The following is a 13,825-nucleotide window of genomic DNA, read 5'->3' as shown; positions in this document are numbered from 1 at the left end:
GTCCTAATTCGAGCAAAAAAAGTAGTTTGAAAGGCTTATAACAGTTATAATGCCTAATTTGTGCAGATTTTAAGACCCTACAAAAAAAATTTAAGCAAGTAAAACTAGTTTTTTTGAATTTTTAAGCCTCTTTTCGGGACTCTGCAAAAAAATTTGAGACATTTTTTTTTTCATTTTTGTTTAGTAATTTTTGTCAATTTTCTACAAACTTGTTTTTCCAAATAGCCCATAGAATTATGACTAAGTGAAATGCTGAAATTTGTTTTTACGTCAGATCACAACAAGCAGAAGCAGGAAAAACTACTCTAACTTGGAAAAAAAGTTTTCTAAACCGTAGATTTCTATAGACTATGGTAAGATTCCTCTGTGCAACTTAATCAGCAAACTGCTATTCTTGTTTTCAATTGCTTTTTCAGTGATGTTATATTGCCAGATTTTTAATTTTTCATAATAATTAGTTAGAAAATATTGCAAGAAAATGACGCTTTTTCTTTTTATTTTACGAGATAGATCCAAGAATACTTCGCTAATGATGGTGGAATCACGATTATACCAAATTTAAAGAATTTGGCTCAAGATTTGAAAATAAACTATTTTGAGGGAAATCCATTTTGAGAGAAAAAAAATTTTGAAGAAAAAGTAACCTAAATTACCGTTCCGTTAACAAAAAACTAGATCATATGAAATAGCGCAAAAAAGGAATTCATTAAAAAATTAATCAAGAGTTTTGACTACAAAAGTAAAAAGTTCTACAAGTTTTTTGATATCTTTCTTTCAACAATGGGCTAAAAAAAATCTTTTGACAAATTATATCAATATTGATAAGCGCACTGTATAAAAATTTTTTAAAATGAGTAAAATAGTCCAGAATTTTGAGATGTTTAAGAAAGACTTTTTGTCGAATACAAAAATAAAATTTTCTGATTAAAAAGTTTTCGACCCATTTATTCAGTAAGTTTTTCCAGCAATTACATTGTGCAAAACTAATTAAAAACTGGGGAAAATTGTTCGGCCCTAAAAGTCTACTTTCACTTAGCCTTGTCAGTCTTTTTTTTTTCAATTCACTTGTTTCTAAACTGGAACCAACTTCTGGCAAACAATCAACTCTGGGCTAGGAGCTGGCCAGCTGCAATAAATTGTATGCCATGGCAACTTACATTAAAAGACAAGTCGGTGTCACAATTAAGAAAGAAAGTGTCAAAAACTAACCCATATTCGGATTCAGCTGTTCGTGCAAAGGAGAACGAAGCTATGAAACGAGTAACCTGATTAAAATACACTTTGATAAAATTCAAATTGTTGGCTTAAATTTTGGGAGAAATAACGTTTGCTGAAAAACTTAAAGTGAAAACAGGAGTACTTTTGAGTTTTTTTTCTTGTATTCGAAAGTTTTGCTCTTTGAAATCATTATTCGTACTGAAAATCGGGAGGAACCTTGTATTCGGGTGTGTTTTTTTGATTTTGAATTTTTGTCCTTTTATTTTCAGCGCAAAACCAGACACTATTCATAATCAATGAACTGGGTTGAGTGATATATAATTTTAAAGCATTTGCCTTTTCAGTCGTGATTTGAACCACATTAAAAAATCCCAATTGTTTTCTGGTATCGAGAAAAACCGGTTTGAAATTTTTAATTTTTCGTCTTAATTCGAGCAAAAAAAGTAGTTTGAAAGGCTTATAACAGTTATAATGCCTAATTTGTGCAGATTTTAAGACCCTACAAAAAAATTTAAGCTAGTAAAACCAGTTTTTTGAATTTTTAAGCCCCTTTTCGGATTTTTTGAGAACTTTTTTTTGCTTTGTAATTTTTGTCAATTTTCTACAGAAAATTTTGTCCAATTCACCCGTAGAACTTTGACTAAGTGAAATGCTGAATTTTTTTTCTACGTCAGATCACACCAAGCAGAAGCAGAAAAAACTACTCTAACTTGGAAAAAAAAGTTTTCTAAACCGTAGATTTCTAAAGACTATGGTAGAATTCCTCTGTGCAACTTAATTAGCAAAAGGCTATTCTTGTTTTCAATCGCTTTTTCAGTGATGTTAAATGTGCCATATTTTTAGGCTTTCATAATAATTAGTGAAAAAATATCGCAAGAAAAATGACGCTTTTTTTATTTTACGAGATAGATCCAAGAATACTTCGCTAATGATGGTGGAATCACGATTATACCAAATTTAAGGAATTTGGCTCAAGATTTGAAAAAAAAACTATTTTGAGGGAAATCCATTTTATGAGAAAAAACTTTTGAAAAAAATAGTAACTTAAATTACCGTTCCGTTAACAAAAAACTAGATCTTATGAAATAGCGCACAAAAAAAGAATTCATTAAAAAAATAATGCAAAGTTTTGACTACAAAAGTAAAAAGTGATAGAAGTTTTGGATATCTTTCTTTCAACAATGAGCTAAAATGATTGTTTTGACAAATTATATCAATATTGATAAGCGCACTGTATAAAATTTAAAAAAAAAAAATTGGATTAAAAAGTTTTCGACCCACATTTTAAGGAGAACGAAGCTATGAAACGTTTAACCTGATCAAAATACACTTTGATAATATTCAAATTATTGACTCAAAATTTGGAAGAAATAACGTTTGCTGAAAATCTAAAGTGAAAACTGGAGTATTTTTGAGTTTTTTTTCTTGTATTCAAAAGTTTTGCTCTTTGAAATCATTATTCGTACTGAAAATCGGGAAGAACCTTGTATTCGGGTGTGTTTCATTGATTTTGAATTTTTGTCTTTTTATTTTTGGCGCAAAACCAGGTACCACTCATAATCAATGAACTGGGTTGAGTGATATATCATTTTAAAGCAATTGCCTTTTCAGTCGTGATTTGAACCACATTAAAAAATCCCAATTTTTTTCTGGTGTCGAGAAAAACCGGTTGGAAATTTTTAATTTTTCGTCTTAATTCGAGCGAAAAAAGGAATTGGTCAGGCTTACAACAGTTATAATGCCTAATTTGTGCAAAATTTGAGACCCTAAAACATAAATTTAAGCAAGTAAAACTTCTTTTCGGGACTCTGCAAAAAAAATTTGAGACATTTTTTTTTCATTTTTGTTTAATAATTTTTGTCAATTTTCTACAAACTTGTTTTTCCAAATAGCCCATAGAATTATGACTAAGTAAAACGCTGAAATTTGTTTTTACGTCAGATCACAACAAGCAGAAGCAGGAAAAACTACTCTAACTTGGAAAAAAGTTTTCTAAACCGTAGATTTCTAAAGACTATGGTAGGATTCCTCTGGGCAACTTAATCAGCAAACTGCTATTCTTGTTTGCAATTGCTTTTTCAGTGATGTTATATGTGCCAGATTTTTGATTTTTCATAATAATTAGTTAGAAAATATTGCAAGAAAATGACGCTTTTTCTTTTTATTTTACGAGATAGATCCAAGAATACTTCGCTAATGATGGTGAAATCACGATTATACCAAATTTAAGGAATTTGGCTCAAGATTTGAAAATAAACTGTTTTGAGGGAAATCCATTTTGAGAGAAAAAAATTTTGAAGAAAAAGTAACTTAAATTACCGTTCCGTTAACAAAAAACTAGATCTTATAAAATAGCGCAAAAAAGGAATTCATTAAAAATTTAATCAAAAGTTTTGACTACAAAAGTAAAAAATTGTACAAGTTTTTGGATATCTTTCTTTCAGCAATGGGCTAAAAAAAATTTTTGACAAATTATATCAATATTGATAAGCGCACTGTATAAAAATTTTTTAAAATGAGCAAAATAGTCCAGAATTTTGAGATGTTTAAGAAAGACTTTTTGTCGAATACAAAAATAAAATTTTCTGATTAAAAAGTTTTTGACCCATTTATTCAGTAAGTTTTTCCAGCAATTACATTGTCCAAATTAATTAAAAACTGGGGAAAATTGTTCGGCCCTAAAAGTCTACTTTCACTTAGCCTTGTCAGTCTTTTTTTTTCAATTCACTTGTTTCTACTAGAACCAACTGGAGCCAACTTCTGGCAAACAATCAACTCTGGGCTAGGAGCTGGCCAGCTGCAATAAAATTTATGCCATGGCAACTTACATTAAAAGACAAGTCGGTGTCACAATTAAGAAAGAAAGTGTCAAAAACTAACCCATATTCGGATTCAGCTGTTCCGTGCAAAGGAGAACGAAGCTATGAAACGAGTAACCTGATTAAAATACACTTTGATAAAATTCAAATTGTTGGCTCAAATTTTGGGAGAAATAACGTTTGCTGAAAAACTTAAAGTGAAAACAGGAGTACTTTTGAGTTTTTTTCTTGTATTCGAAAGTTTTGCTCTTTGAAATCATTATTCGTACTGAAAATCGGGAGGAACCTTGTATTCGGGTGTGTTTTTTTGATTTTGAATTTTTGTCCTTTTATTTTCAGCGCAAAACCAGGTACTATTCATAATCAATGAACTGGGTTGAGTGCTATATAATTTTAAAGCATTTGCCTTTTCAGTCGTGATTTGAACCACATTAAAAAATCCCAATTTTTTTCTGGTGTCGAGAAAAACCGGTTTGAAATTTTTAATTTTTCGTCTTAATTCGAGCAAAAAAAGTAGTTTGAAAGGCTTATAACAGTTATAATGCCTAATTTGTGCAGATTTTAAGACCCTACAAAAAAAATTTAAGCAAGTAAAACTAGTTTTTTTGAATTTTTAAGCCTCTTTTCGGGACTCTGCAAAAAAATTTGAGACATTTTTTTTTTCATTTTTGTTAAGTAATTTTTGTCAATTTTCTACAAACTTGTTTTTCCAAATAGCCCATAGAATTATGACTAAGTGAAATACTGAAATTTGTTTTTACGTCAGATCACAACAAGCAGAAGCAGGAAAAACTACTCTAACTTGGAAAAAAAGTTATCTAAACCGTAGATTTCTATAGTTTATGGTAGGATTCCTCTGTGCAACTTAATCAGCAAACTGCTATTCTTGTTTTCAATTGCTTTTTCAGTGATGTTATACTGCCAGATTTTTAATTTTTCATAATAATTAGTTAGAAAATATTGCAAGAAAATGACGCTTTTTCTTTTTATTTTACGAGATAGATCCAAGAATACTTCGCTAATGATGGTGGAATCACGATTATATCAAATTTAAAGAATTTGGCTCAAGATTTGAAAATAAACTATTTTGAGGGAAATCCATTTTGAGAGAAAAAAAAATTTGAAGAAAAAGTAACCTAAATTACCGTTCCGTTAACAAAAAACTAGATCATATGAAATAGCGCAAAAAAGGAATTCATTAAAAAATTAATCAAAAGTTTTGACTACAAAAGTAAAAAGTTCTACAAGTTTTTGGATATCTTTCTTTCAACAATGAGCTAAAAAAAATCTTTTGACAAATTATATCAATATTGATAAGCGCACTGTATAAAAATTTTTTAAAATGAGTAAAATAGTCCAGAATTTTGAGATGTTTAAGAAAGACTTTTTGTCGAATACAAAAATAAAATTTTCTTATTAAAAAGTTTTCGACCCATTTATTCAGTAAGTTTTTCCAGCAATTACATTGTCCAAAACTAATTAAAAACTGGGGAAAATTGTTCGGCCCTAAAAGTCTACTTTCACTTAGCCTTGTCAGTCTTTTTTTTTTCAATTCACTTGTTTCTAAACTGGAACCAACTTCTGGCAAACAATCAACTCTGGGCTAGGAGCTGGCCAGCTGCAATAAATTGTATGCCATGGCAACTTACATTAAAAGACAAGTCGGTGTCACAATTAAGAAAGAAAGTGTCAAAAACTAACCCATATTCGGATTCAGCTGTTCGTGCAAAGGAGAACGAAGCTATGAAACGAGTAACCTGATTAAAATACACTTTGATAAAATTCAAATTGTTGGCTCAAATTTTGGGAGAAATAACGTTTGCTGAAAAACTTAAAGTGAAAACAGGAGTACTTTTGAGTTTTTTTTCTTGTATTCGAAAGTTTTGCTCTTTGAAATCATTATTCGTACTGAAAATCGGGAGGAACCTTGTATTCGGGTGTGTTTTTTTGATTTTGAATTTTTGTCCTTTTTTTTTTCAGCGCAAAACCAGACACTATTCATAATCAATGAACTGGGTTGAGTGATATATAATTTTAAAGCATTTGCCTTTTCAGTCGTGATTTGAATCACATTAAAAAATCCCAATTGTTTTCTGGTGTCGAGAAAAACCGGTTTGAAATTTTTAATTTTTCGTCTTAATTCGAGCAAAAAAAGTAGTTTGAAAGGCTTATAACAGTTATAATGCCTAATTTGTTCAGATTTTAAGACCCTACAAAAAAATTTAAGCTAGTAAAACCAGTTTTTTGAATTTTTAAGCCCCTTTTCGGATTTTTTGAGAACTTTTTTTTGCTTTGTAATTTTTGTCAATTTTCTACAGAAAATTTTGTCCAATTCACCCGTAGAACTTTGACTAAGTGAAATGCTGAATTTTTTTTCTACGTCAGATCACACCAAGCAGAAGCAGAAAAAACTACTCTAACTTGGAAAAAAAAGTTTTCTAAACCGTAGATTTCTAAAGACTATGGTAGAATTCCTCTGTGCAACTTGATCAGCAAACGGCTATTTTTGTTTTCAATCGCTTTTTCAGTGATGTTAAACGTGCCAGATTTTTATATTTTCATTAAAATTAGTTAGAAAATATCGCAAGAAAAATGACACTTTTTTTAATTTTACGAGATAGATCCAAGAATACTTCGCTATTGATGGTGGAATCACGATTATACCAAATTTAAAAAATTTGGCTCAAAATTTGAAAATAAAATAGTTTGAGGAAAATCAGTTTTGAGAGAAAAAAAATTTGAAGAAAAAAGTAACTTAAATTACCGTTCCGTTAACAAAAAACTAGATCTTATGAAATAGCGCAAAAGAGGAACTCATTAAAAAAAATAATCCAAAGTTTTGACTACAAAAGTAAAAAGTGCTACAAGTTTTTGGTTGTTTTTCTTTCAAAAATGATTTAAAAGGAATCTTCTGCCAAATTATATCAATATTGATAAGCGCACTGTATAAAATTTTTTAAAAATGAGTAAAATAGTCCAGATTTTTTAAGTAAGGCTTTTTGTAAGGCTTCTTAAAGAATTTGGCTCAAGATTTGAAAATAAACTATTTTGAGGGATCTATTTTAAGAGAAAAAAACTTTGAAGAAAAAAGTAACTTAAATTACCGTTCCGTTAACAAAAAACTAGATCTTATGAAATAGCGCAAAAAAAAAGAATTCATTAAAAAAATAATGCAAAGTTTTGAATACAAAAGTAAAAAGTGCTACAAGTTTTTGGATATCTTTCTTTCAACAATGAGCTAAAAAAAAATCTTTTGACTAATTATATCAATATTGATAAGCGCACTGTTTAAAATTTTTTTTAAATGAGTAAAATAGTCCAGAATTTTGAGATGTTTAAGTAAGGCTTTTTGTCGAATACTAAAAAAAACTTTGGAATAAAAAGTTTTCAACCCAATTTTTCAGGAAGTTTTTTCAGCAATTACATTGTCTAAAGCTAATTAAAAACTGGGAAAAAATTGTTTGGCCCTAAAAATCTACTTTCACTTAGCCTTGTCATTCTTTTTTTTTTCAATTCACATGTTTCTAAACTGGAACCAACTTCTGGCAAACAATCAACTCTGGGCTAGGAGCTGGCCAGCTGCAATAAATTGTATGCCATGGCAACTTACATTAAAAGACAAGTCGGTGTCACAATTAAGAAAGAAAGTGTCAAAAACTAACCCATATTCGGATTCAGATGTTCAGTGCAAAGGAGAACGAAGCTATGAAACGAGTAACCTGATTAAAATACACTTTGATAAAGTTCAAATTATTGGCTCAAATTTTGGGAGAAATAACGTTTGCTGAAAAACTTAAAGTGAAAACTGGAGTATTTTGAGTTTTTTTTCTTGTATTCGAAAGTTTTGCTCTTTGAAATCATTATTCGTACTGAAAATCGGGAGGAATCTTGTATTCGGGTGTGTTTTATTGATTTTGAATTTTTGTCTTTTTAATTTTGGCGCAAAAACAGGTACCATTCATAATCAATGAACTGGGTTGAGTGATATATCATTTTAAAGCATTTGCCTTTTCAGTCGTGATTTGAACCACATTAAAAAATCCCAATTTTTATCTGCTGTCGAGAATAACCGGTTTGAAATTTTTAATTTTTTGTCTGAATTCGAGCGAAAAAAAGGAATAGGTCAGGCTTACAACAGTTATAATGCCTAATTTGTGCAGAGTTTGAGACCATGAAAAATAAATTTAAGCAAGTAAAACTAGTTTTTGAATTTTATAGCTACTTTTCGGGACTGTGCAAAAAAATTTGAGAAAATTTTTTTTCGTTTTTGTTTAGTAATTCTTGTCATTTTTCTACAAAAGTTTTCCTCCAATTCGTTATATACCTCTGACTAACTAAAATGCTCAAACTGTTTTTACGTCAGATCACACCAAGCAGAAGCAGAATAAAACTACCCTTATTCTGAAAAAAGTTTTCTAAACCGTAGATTTGTAAAGACTATGGTAGGCTTCCTCTGTGCAACTTGATCAGCAAACGGCTATTCTTGTTTTCAATCGCTTTTTCAGTGATGTTATATGTGCCAGATTTTTAGGTTTTTATAATAATTAGTTAGAAAATATCGCAAGAAAAATGACGCTTTTTTTTATTTTATGAGATAGATCCAAGAAAACTTCGCTAATGATGTGGAATCACGATTATACCAAATTTAAGGAATTTGACTCAAGGTTTGAAAATAAACTGTTTTGAGGGAAATCCATTTTGAGAGAAAAAAATTTTGAAGAAAAAGTAACTTAAATTACCGTTCCGTTAACAAAAAACTAGATCTTATAAAATAGCGCAAAAAAGGAATTCATTAAAAAATTAATCTAAAGTTTTGACTACAAAAGTAAAAAGTTCTACAAATTTTTTGGATATCTTTCTTTCAACGATGGGCTAAAAAATTCTTTTGACAAATTATATCAATATTGATAAGCGCACTGTATAAAAGTTTTTTAAAATGAGTAAAATAGTCCAGAATTTTGAGATGTTTAAGAAAGACTTTTTGTCGAATACAAAAAAAAAGTTTCTGATTAAAAAAGTTTTCGACCCATTTATTCAGTAAGTTTTTCCAGCAATTACATTGTCCAACACCAATTAAAAACTGGGGAAAATTGTTCGGCCCTAAAAGTCTTTTTTCACTTAACCTTGTCATTCTTTTTTTTTCAATTCACTTGTTTCTAAACTGGAACCAACTTCTGGCAAACAATCAACTCTGGGCTAGGAGCTGGCCAGATGCAATAAATTGTATGCCATGGCAACTTACATTAAAAGACAAGTCGGTGTCACAATTAAGAAAGAAAGTGTCAAAAACTAACCCATATTCTGATTCAGCTGTTCAGTGCAAAGGAGAACGAAGCTATGAAACGAGTAACCTGATTAAAATACATTTTGATAAATTTCAAATTATTGGCTCAAATTTTGGGAGAAATTACGTTTGCTGAAAAACTTAAAGTGAAAACTGGAGTATTTTTGAGTTTTTTTCTTGTATTCAAAAGTTTTGCTCTTTGAAATCATTATACGTACTGAAAATCGGGAGGAACCTTGTATTCGGGTGTGTTTTATTGATTTTGATTTTTTGTCCTTTTTTTCCGCGCAAAACCAGGTACCATTCATAATCAATGAACTGGGTTGAGTGATATATCATTTTAAAGCATTTGCCTTTTCAGTCGTCATTTGAACCACATTAAAAAATCCCAACTTTTTTCTGGTGTCGAGAATAACCGGTTTGAAATTTTTAATTTTTCGTCAGAATTCGAGCGAAAAAAAAGGAATTGGTCAGGCTTACAACAGTTATAATGCCTAATTTGTGCAGAATTTGAGACCCTAAAAATAAATTTAAGCAAGTAAAACTAGTTTTTGAATTTTTTAGCTACTTTTCGGGACTGTGCAAAAAAATTTGAGAAAATTTTTTTTTCGTTTTTGTTTTGTAATTCTTGTCATTTTTCTACAAAATTTTTCATCCAATTCGTTATATAACTCTGACTAACTAAAATGCTTAAACTGTTTTTACGTCAGATCATACCAAGCGGAAGCAGAAAAAAACTACCTTTATTTGGAAAAAAAAGTTTTCTAAACCGTAGATTTCTAAAGACTATGGTAGGCTTCCTCTGTGCAACTTGATCAGCAAACGTTTATTCTTGTTTTCAATCGCTTTTTCAGTGATGTTAAATGTGCCAGATTGTTAGGTTTTCATAAAATCGGGAGGAACCTTGTATTCGGGTGTGTTTTATTGATTTTGAATTTTTGTCTTTTTATTTTTGGCGCAAAACCAGGTACCACTCATAATCAATGAACTGGGTTGAGTGATATATCGTTTTAAAGCATTTGCCTTTTCAGTCGTGATTTGAACCACATTAAAAAGTCCCAATTTTTTTTCTGGTGTCGAGAAAAACCGGTTTGAAATTTTTAATTTTTTGCATTAATTGAGCGAAAAAAGGAATTGGAAAAGCTTACAACAGTTATAATGCCTAATTTGTGCAGAATTTGAGACCCTACAAATTTTTTTTTACTATGGTAGGGTTCCTCTGTGCAACTTGATCAGCAAACGGCAATTCTTCTTTTCAATCGCTTTTTCAGTGGTGTTATAAGTGCCAGATTTTTAGGTTTTTGTAATAATTAGTTAGAAAATATCGCAAGAAAAATGACGCTTTTTTTATTTTACGAGATAGATCCAAGAATACTCCGCTAATGATGGTGGAATCACGATTGTACCAAATTTAAGGAATTTGGCTCAAGATTTGAAAATAAACTGTTTTGAGGGAAATCCATTTTGAGAGAAAAAAATTTTGAAGAAAAAGTAACTTAAATTACCGTTCCGTTAACAAAAAACTAGATCTTATAAAATAGCGCAAAAAAGGAATTCATTAAAAAATTAATCAAAAGTTTTGACTACAAAAGTGAAAAGTTCTACAAGTTTTTGGATATCTTTCTTTCAACAATGGGCTAAAAAAATCTTTTGACAAATTATATCAATATTGATAAGCGCACTGTATAAAAATTTTTTAAAATGAGTAAAATAGTCCAGAATTTTGAGATGTTTAAGTAAGGCTTTTTGTCGAATACAAAAAAAATTTTGGAATAAAAAGTTTTCGACCCATTTTTTCAGTAATTTTTTCCAGCAATTACATTGTCCAAAACTAATTAAAAACTGGGGAAAATTCTTCGGCCCTAAAAGTCTACTTTCACTTAGCCCTGTCAGTCTTTTTTTTTCAATTCACTTGTTTCTAAACTGGAACCAACTTCTGGCAAACAATCAACTCTGGGCTTGTAATAAATTGTAACCCATATTCGGATTCAGATGTTCAGTGCAAAGGAGAACGAAGCTATGAAACGAGTAACCTGATTAAAATACACTTTGATAAAATTCAAATTATTGACTCAGGTTTTGGAAGAAATAACGTTTGCTGAAAATCTAATGTAAAAACTGGAGTATTTTTGAGTTTTTTTCTTGTATTCAAAAGTTTTGCTCTTTGAAATCATTATTCGTACTGAAAATCGGGAGGAACCTTGTATTCGGGTGTGTTTTATTGATTTTGAATTTTTGTCTTTTTATTTTTGGCGCAAAACCAGGTACCACTCATAATCAATGAACTGGGTTGAGTGATATATCGTTTTAAAGCATTTGCCTTTTCAGTCGTGATTTGAACCACATTAAAAAGTCCCAATTTTTTTTCTGGTGTCGAGAAAAACCGGTTTGAAATTTTTAATTTTTTGCATTAATTGAGCGAAAAAAGGAATTGGAAAAGCTTACAACAGTTATAATGCCTAATTTGTGCAGAATTTGAGACCCTACAAATTTTTTTTTACTATGGTAGGGTTCCTCTGTGCAACTTGATCAGCAAACGGCAATTCTTCTTTTCAATCGCTTTTTCAGTGGTGTTAAAAGTGCCAGATTTTTAGGTTTTTGTAATAATTAGTTAGAAAATATCGCAAGAAAAATGACGCTTTTTCTTTTTATTTTACAAGATAGATCCAAGAATACTTCGCTAATGATGGTGGAATCACGATTATACCAAATTTAAGGAATTTGGCTGAAGATTTGAAAATATACTATTTTGAGGGAAGTCCATTTTTAGAGAAAAAATTGTTCAAGAAAAAGTAACTTAAATTACCGTTCTGTTAACAAAAACTAGATCTTATAAAATGGCGCAAAAAAGGAATTCTTTAAAAAAATAATCAAAAGTTTTGACTACAAAGTAAAAAATGCTACAAGTTTTTGGATATCTTTCTTTCAACAATGGGCTAAAAAGAATCTTTCGACAAATTATATCAATATTGATAAGCGCACTGTATAAAAATTTTTTAAAATGAGTAAAATAGTCCAGAATTTTGAGATGTTTAAGTAAGACTTTTTGTCGAATACAAAAAAAATTTTGATTAAAAAGTTTTCGACCCATTTTTTCAGTAAATTTTTGCGACACTGGAAATCTATAGCCTATTCCAATACATGGGAGACCGCATACACCCCTTCCCCCCTCCTGATCCATTATCCTCACATCCAGCACGAGAGGAACGGTCCCCGAATTATCGCTTCACGGGTATAATGATGTTGTAGCAATCACATGGTTGTTGGTTCAAATCACACGAACGCTGCAATTCGTAGAGTGAAATCTTGCAAGCCATGGTTCGCCTAATGGGCTCTAGTTAAGTGATTTCTTGTCAACCTAAATAATTGACTTCCAGATTAAGCCTTTGACTGTTTATTTAAATAAAACCCACTCCACAGAATCATGGTTTCCAAGCAGTTTGATTATCTCAGGGGAAATGATCAATTTTAAATGTTAGTTCACAGACACCATTTCGTTGAATGAGCAATCATCGCGATCATCGGTTTGTTATAAAGCCACAACTAATATTAGTTCATGGTTTTAGCTAGCATCATCATAACACCATAGTGATATACTACTTTGACATCACTATACAAATCAAGATATACTCAATTCAGTGTGGAGTTGATATAGATTTCTGTCTAAATGTCGATATCACGCCAAAGTACTTAAGAATCTTGCTCATAACTAGTTTCGAAGCATATAATTGGGCTGCCATGATCTTGAACGCCAGTCAGTTGCTCTCAATATGATTGTCCTAAACGCCATTCAAAACATCGCACCATGCTTTCGAAAAGTTGAGTCTGGACTTGCAATCTCTATTTGAACTTTGAGCCACTCTAAATGAAACTCATTTGCCTTATCTTTTCGGCAAATCACTTGAAAACCGGAATAATTGAACTTAATAAATTGATAAAAACGCATATCAGCTTCCTGTTTACTGATCATTCAAATTAGTGTTCAGATTATGGAAAGAACTTATAGCTCTAATTAGGTTACAAAAATTCTAAAATTTTGCAATATTTTGCTTTCCATATCCGTTACAATATCTTCAGTGTTGTAATTATGGCGTCCTACGCACAGCGAGGACTTACAAATGAGTACAGTCCCAATCTACAGGTCAACACCCATCCAGGTAAAAAAATGAAAAAACGAAACTTCGACGTCAACCAAAATTCAAGTTCAGTGAAAAATTCGAAAAACCTTAAAAAGAAAACCGTTTGGGATAATTGCGACAAATTGGGTCACAAAATATCGGTTGTCGCGAACTTTGACAACATTTTTGGGCTATTTCATTTTTTGAATTCATTTGTTGTGAAAAATTTAGAAGCAAAACATTTTGAAAAGGTCAGTTTCAAACGTTAATGATGTGACGAAAAATTATCACCGGCAAAAGATTATCGTTTTAATTTTGAACCCAGGATATTCATTTCTTTTTAATGGTACAAAAATATTCTTCAAAAATTACAAACAAAAAAAGCA

Source organism: Symsagittifera roscoffensis, chromosome 3 (assembly GCF_963678635.1).
Source record: "Symsagittifera roscoffensis chromosome 3, txSymRosc1.1, whole genome shotgun sequence".
Taxonomy (NCBI): domain Eukaryota; kingdom Metazoa; phylum Xenacoelomorpha; order Acoela; family Convolutidae; genus Symsagittifera; species Symsagittifera roscoffensis.
The sequence above is the reverse complement of the archived record's forward strand: the minus strand, read 5'-3'. Positions refer to the sequence as shown.